Below are 7004 nucleotides of genomic sequence, written 5' to 3' on the forward strand. Positions count from 1 at the left end.
GCTGTGGTCAGATACTATTCAGGGTCTTCCCAGGAATGCAAAAATAAGACCTGATAATAAGATTAGAATGTGAATTTCATGAAGGATGGACTATGTCCATTCTGTTCCCCATTTTAACCCCAAAACTCAGGACAGCGACTGGCACAAACTCTGACCTTGATAAATTTTTTAATTAATTAGTTAAGCTTTGAAAGCAACAGATTCTAGCTCAGAGCAGAACATACATAGGGAGATTGAAAAGACGACTCTTGGGTGGCTATAGGAGCCTCCTGATAGTTTACAAAGATCTGATGTATGTGTATTTTTCCAGAGGGAACACAGCCTTCATCGGACTTTCATGGGATCATGACCTAAAGATATTTATAAACCACTGACATAATCTCTCCCCTTAATTTAAAATATGGGAAGAATAAGGCTCAGAAAGCCAAGTGATTGGTCCAAGATTATGCAGCTACGCAAGGACTAGGTCTGAACGTGGAACACAGATACACAGATCATCTGATCTTTGAACTTCCAAAATGCCACCCATGAAAAGATAATGTGGTATTATAGGACTCAGCCACAAGAAAATCAGGCTTTCCTCTGAAATGGACACTCAGCTTTCCAAAAGATGATGGAGGGCTCTTTAGTTTGTATAGGCTCCCTGCTGAAACAAATAATCCCCAAATCTCAGCCACTTAACACAGTGAAAGCTTTATTTATTGTTCCCATCACATCTGATATGGATGGTGAGGCCTTCCTCCAAGCAACAATTCAGGGACCCTGGTTTCTTTCATTGAATGGCCCCACCATCTTGGAGTCTTTTACTTTCAGGCATGCAGGTAAGAAGGAAAGGGAATGGAGGGTCGGGGAAACTATGACAGGGACTCAATGCCACCCACATTCCATGGTTTCAACCAAATGCAGAAGAGACTGGGAAACCCAATCTTCCTGTGCACCCAGTAGGGTAAACCTTCACTCTGGTTTGCCTGGGACTGTCCCAGTTTTAGCACCTGAAGTTCCATATCTCAGACCAACTAGGAGAGTTGATCAGCCTAGTGCTGCAAGAAGTGGAAGTGGCTTGGGTGAACATCTAACAGCCACAGGATGTTTGATAGGGCCTAATAAATTGCATTACTTATCCCCTGCTCAACTTTTGAAACAATTGAGAAATAAAATAAGAAAGATAGATGGGGGTTAAAATAGTCACCTTTTTCAGTGAGAAACCTAGATCAGGGAACAAGGCTTTTCTCTGTGGGAGAGGCTCCCTCATTCTGAACCCCAGAATGAGGTAGACTTTCCCACCTTGAGTAGTGCTAGACCTTTCACGTGTAAGCATGATGGGTGGAGCACAGGAGAAGTCCCATTCTCTGTGAACAGGTCTACTACCAAAAAGAAAAAAGGAGCTGACCTTGTATACTCATTTTTCCCCAAATTACCCAAGTAGAGAAACCACTACAGTGTGAGGGAAAGGGTGGGGATTGTAAAAGGAAGTCCAGGCCATTATAATAAATGATCTCCCCTCAGAAAGAAGGAAATATCAGCCAGAGGAAAAAGCATTCCCATGTAGTGAGAAGTAGACCATAGAATCTAATTGTGTGACTTGAACGTGCTGAGGGCACCCAGGATTTCAGCCCAGGAGAACTCAAGGTGACAGGACTGGAACGTTATTGTAGTTGGAGAAAGTTGCATGAACCGAACAGTTGGAGAAAGATGCATGAACCGAACAGCATAGACTAGAATATAGAAAATGGAATCTAGAGGCGCCCAGGTGGCTCATCAGTTGGTCAACTGCCTTGGGCTCAGGTCATGATCTTGAGGTCCTGGGGTCGAGCCCCGCCTCAGGCTCTCTGCTCAGCGGGGAGCCTGCTTCTCTCTCTCCCTCTGTGTTCTCTCTCTCAACTAACTAACTAAATAAACCTAAAAAAAAAAAAAACCAAAGAAAATGGAATCTAGAACATGAGAAACTGGATGTGGCCACCTTAGCACGCTCTAGTTCGGAGAGAGGGAGGGAGGAAGATTTTAGCACCTCCTAAAAATTGACATTGTGGAGACAATTTCTCTTGTTTTGTACCTCTAATAAACTGTCCCTCCTCCTCCTCCTCCACTGGCATCACCATACCACCAGTGGAATATTTTTCACTGTAAGTTCAAGAATCAGCATTCTGGTTTGTATGTTTCAATCTCTGTGACTTCAGTTGGCACAGAGTCCCAGACAAGAAGACCCTCCATCAGTATAGGACAAATCAGGTTCTGTGTCTGGAAGGCTGACGATGAGGCCTTGGGACCCCATGAATTTCCATGGGATAAATGCCACTTTGAAAGTCCCCTTGAGTGCCCAGGTGGCTCAGTCTCTTAAGTTCCAACTCTTGATTTTGGCTCAGGTCATGATCTCAGGGTCATGAGACTGAGCTCCATGTCAGGCTTCACCCTGGGTAAGGAGCCTGCTTAAGATTCCCTGACTCCTTCTCCCTCTGCCCCCTCCCCCTCCCAACACCACTCACACATGCTCTCTCTCTAAAAAAAGAAAGAAAGAAAGAAAGAAAGAAAGAAAGAAAGAAAGAAAGAAACAAAGAAAAAAATAAAATCTCCTTGACAGCCACCCAGCAGCTCTCTTTGAGGATACCCCACTGGACCACACAGGGATCAAACATTTCCTTTGAACTGACATTATTACAGAGTGCATAACGTAAGAAAATGAATTCCAGTTCTAGACCAAAAGGAGATTATTAACTGCACAAATGCCATCTGGAGGTAATGAATGCTATGGTGTGTGATGGGTGGTGGGGAGAGGGGAAATTGAGGGGAACTAACATTCACTGGGCACCTGACTTGTTTTTGCCAGATCCTACATACTTATTTTAAATAAAAAGAATAACCAGAGAACAGGTATGGGGAGGTTAAGTAATTTGACCAGAATCATATAACTAGTTGCTCTGAAAGTTGATATTCAACCCCAGGCCCATCTAGTTTGAAGAGTAATAATAACAAAAGGAGATCCACGGTATAAATGTAGATACAAAGTGCACTTGTAATAAGACTTAGAAATTAGAATTCATAGTTACCTAAGAGAGACTCTCTCTTCAAGTTCTTTTTCAAACATTCAGTAGATACGCACTGTTTGAAATCATTTTTCACTCCTGCATGAAGGCAAAGAGATAAGGAGCTCAATGAGAAACTCTGGGATAAAGGGAGTCTATGGAGCGTTACTTCCTGATCCTGTCTCTGACCCACCGTGCATGGGAACAAGGGCTGAAAGAAGTGATAGAGACTCAGTATTTACACGACTTGGTCTTGCCTTTGCTTGCTCTTGGATTTTGAAAACAGATTAAATTCCAAATTAAAATGGCCACACTGCTGCTTATTAAATATTCACTTTTTATAAACTGACAACAGGAGAGATTCAATATTTGCACTGCTTTTTGAAAGGGCCCCTTGCTGGAGCATGTGACCAGAACCTTCCTCCTGGCCCAGAGGATGAGATGAAATGAGTCTTTTTTTGGTGCAGATCCTGAGAACAGTGGCTTAACTAGGCTAGGAAGCCAACTAGGTTAATGCCAAACTCCAGGTTGCGCCCACACCTGGACCTCTGACTTTCCTTATTCCTTATCTCTCACCAGTGTCCCCCTAAGTATAGGCATCTGGCCACATAGTGTAGAATCTCCTGGGATGAATTTTCAAAAAGCATTAGCATTAATTTTTTTTTTTTTTGGTAAACCTTAGGGTTGAGAATCACTGTTTTAACCAAGACAGTCTTAGTATAAAAGCTGCCTTAAGCCTCACCTTGACTCAGAATTTGGACTTTGTATTGTGAGCACCGGGGAAGTACCAAAGGGATTAAAGCAGAGAGAAGACAAGGTCACATTTTGCACTGTAAAAGATTAATGTAGCTGTAGTGTGGAGAATAGAATGCTTGAACTAAGAAGACCAGACACGAGGCTGTGGTCCAGGTGAGGGAGAGTGCTGACCCGAAGCGGAGCAGTAGCAACGGATGGATTTGTGAGGCATCTAGGGACAAGAATCAACAGGGCCTGGGGACTCATTGGAGGGAGGGAAGGGAGGTCAACATAGGCTGGAGGGAAAGAAATCCAAGATGAATTTCCTATGTTTGGAGAGGGATGCACTAACATGAGCATCACATATTACTGTAGAAGTCAGATTACACCCCACCTGCTCTGACACTTAGGGTTTCTCAAATACACTATACATCTTCGATCTGTATGAGATCGATTAAGTGATGGAGCTCTGTTTCTTTTATTGTACAATTAACGAAAGGGTATTTGAAAAACTTTTGGCTTGGGGGGCTTGATAATATAAACTAAATTAAAACAATACATTGAGGTTCCTACTGAAATTATTTCTCTATTTAAGTTCTCTGAAAGGTTGGACAATGAACCAAAGCTTCAACTTTCATGCCATAGGACTGCAAATACTTCATCTCCTAACTTGAAATTTGGAAGTAAACACCATCTTCTTAAATCATTGGCAAATCATCTCTTCCTTTTCCTCTCAGTCTCACTCGCTCTATCCTAGATTCTCTTGGGAAGTTTCTTGGAGATTTTTAGTCCACAGATGGGTGATACCTGACTGGACCTGGAGGAATTTATAGGAGACTGAGTGTAGCAATTGTTGTAAGGGAGGTAAAATCTGATCACTTCGTTTTTCAGTTTTATGCTTTATATTTACAGTGGCTTCTTCTTGATTACAAAATAATAAAAAATTATTATCATTATTAGAAATTCAAATGGTACTGGAAAGTATGATACAGAAAGGGAAAAATACCCTGTCATCTCAGCCTCAGAGATAACCATGTTAACAGTTTGGTATACATTCTTCCAGATTCCTGCACTAAGATAGGATTAAGGTTAGGAATGAGCCAGGCATTGAGCGGGGGACTGGGGCTGAGAGAGCATGTGTTCTTAAGAAAATGTTGGACCCGGTGGAGATGCTGGAGACTCTGTATGCGCTAGAAGAAGGCATGTGAGGTGAACACGGCAAGTGGTAAAGGTGGTAACAGGCAGGGGCCTTTGAGAACCCTGTGTGGACGTGCTCATGCCCAGGTACAGGTACGCATTTGTGCACCTTTTAAAGATATTGGATCAAACTATGGTTTCTCTTCCAAAACTTGTCTTTTTTACGTAGCGATCTCCCCACATCAGTACATTTAGATATAGTTCATCGCCTTAAAAAAAGTTACATAGCACTCTATTATTTGGATGTACACAATTTGTTGAACCAATCCACTATGGATGTGAGTAGTTTCTGATTTTTGCTATTAAGAGCAAATGCACATTGCTATCCATATCCATAGAAGAATTTCTGATGGCATAATTTCCAAGATTGATATTGCTAGGTCAATGGCGATGCACAGTTAAAATTTTGCATTACCTACTGTGTACAAGATTGACTTATTTCCTTACACCCTTACATTTGTTGCCAATCTGATGGGCAAAAGACAAAAAAACAAAACAAAACCAAAAAACTCATTTAAAATTTTAGTTTAATTACTATTGGGGTTGAATACATTTTCATATCTTTCTTGCCTGTAGGTATTTATTCCATGAATTACCAGTTCACACCTTTTGTAACTGAACGTTTTACGTCAACTGCATCTCCAGGCCAATGAAGACGTTACTGTAGAGTTTGTGCCATCATTTAGGTACAGCATTTGGTGAAACAGTGAAAGTCAGTGACCTTCAGTATCTTGGAGTCATTCGGGCCTTTCAGTTTTTATTAAAATTTCAGGGCATTTAATTTCTTTTATAACTAGCTATATTTGTTTCTGACCTTTTCCTTTGGACTTGTACCTCCTTGATCTGTGGACCCCAAAATTCTTAATTTCTACCAATTGAATCTTTGAAAGAAGAAGTTTAAAAAGGCCTCATGGAATGCCTTGGGCTCCACACTTTCATTTCCTATTTATGGATTTATGATTTTCTGGGAAGGAGACACATCTTTCCTCTTGAATATGGTCTGTCTTCCTATTTAGACTTCACAGTTCTTCATCAGCAACCAGGAGAATTTGTGCCACTAGGAATCCAAATTAGTTCACATGTCTGTTCCAACTCGCTTTGGACTGAAAAACACCAGATTCCCCCCACCCCCAACATTCTTTATACTTAGTCTGTAGCTGGACAAACCGAAATAGCAAGTGTTCCTAAGAACTGTGTTCCTAAGGCTGCTTTCCGGGTCATGAGGGATAAGAAAGAAAAACAAGGTGAGGAATTTTAAATACAAACGTAAGGAGGCACTGGAGTCATAGATCTGAGATGTTTAGAGATCGTATAATCGTGGAATTTGGAGTGAAAAATGCCCTTTTGATAATGCATAAACCAGCTCTCTTGTTTTATGGGTGAGACCCAGAAGGGTCACGTGTGCTGCCTGAGCTTGCCCAGCAAGGGAGTAGCAGTCAGGTTTCCTGATTCCTGTTCCAGAGTCTTTCTTTTTCTTCTAGGCTGTCTCTTTTTCTTATCTAACTGGAGGAAGAACTTTACTTAGAAGATTCATATATTATTAATTCCAGAAGTCACTTTAGTGATCGTATGTCACAAGGGAAGAAACTGAGAGAGAGATGAAGTGACTCGCTCAGGGTCACCAATCACACGGCACAGAGGACATGCTTTCTCATTGCCAAAGATGGCTCTCTCTTCCATATCACCCTGGCATCCTGCACCAGGGATGGTCCCAGTCCTCAGAGCAGGTGGGAACATTTTTCAGCGTCAGAATGTGGTGGTTTCCCCAGAAGCGAAGTGATAAGAGACTCTCTGCTGCCAGTGCTCCAAGAAAACGTTATTTTCTGTCCCTTAAGGTAGTCTAACCCTTCACTTTGTCTTATTGAAAATAAACAATTCTCACTGGTCCTATTTCCTTATGGAATAGGATATTCAGAGTATATTCAGAGTAGGTGTATTTATTTTCTTCAAGTAGTAAAATATTTCCCTGCTTTTCTACTGTTTAAGTTAGGTTCTTTTGTTTATAAGGAATACCGATGTAAGCTAGCTTGAGATGGGGGTTTTATTGTAGGA

Source organism: Ursus maritimus, unplaced genomic scaffold, assembly GCF_017311325.1.
Source record: "Ursus maritimus isolate PB19 unplaced genomic scaffold, ASM1731132v1 scaffold_5, whole genome shotgun sequence".
NCBI classification, from domain to species: domain Eukaryota; kingdom Metazoa; phylum Chordata; class Mammalia; order Carnivora; family Ursidae; genus Ursus; species Ursus maritimus.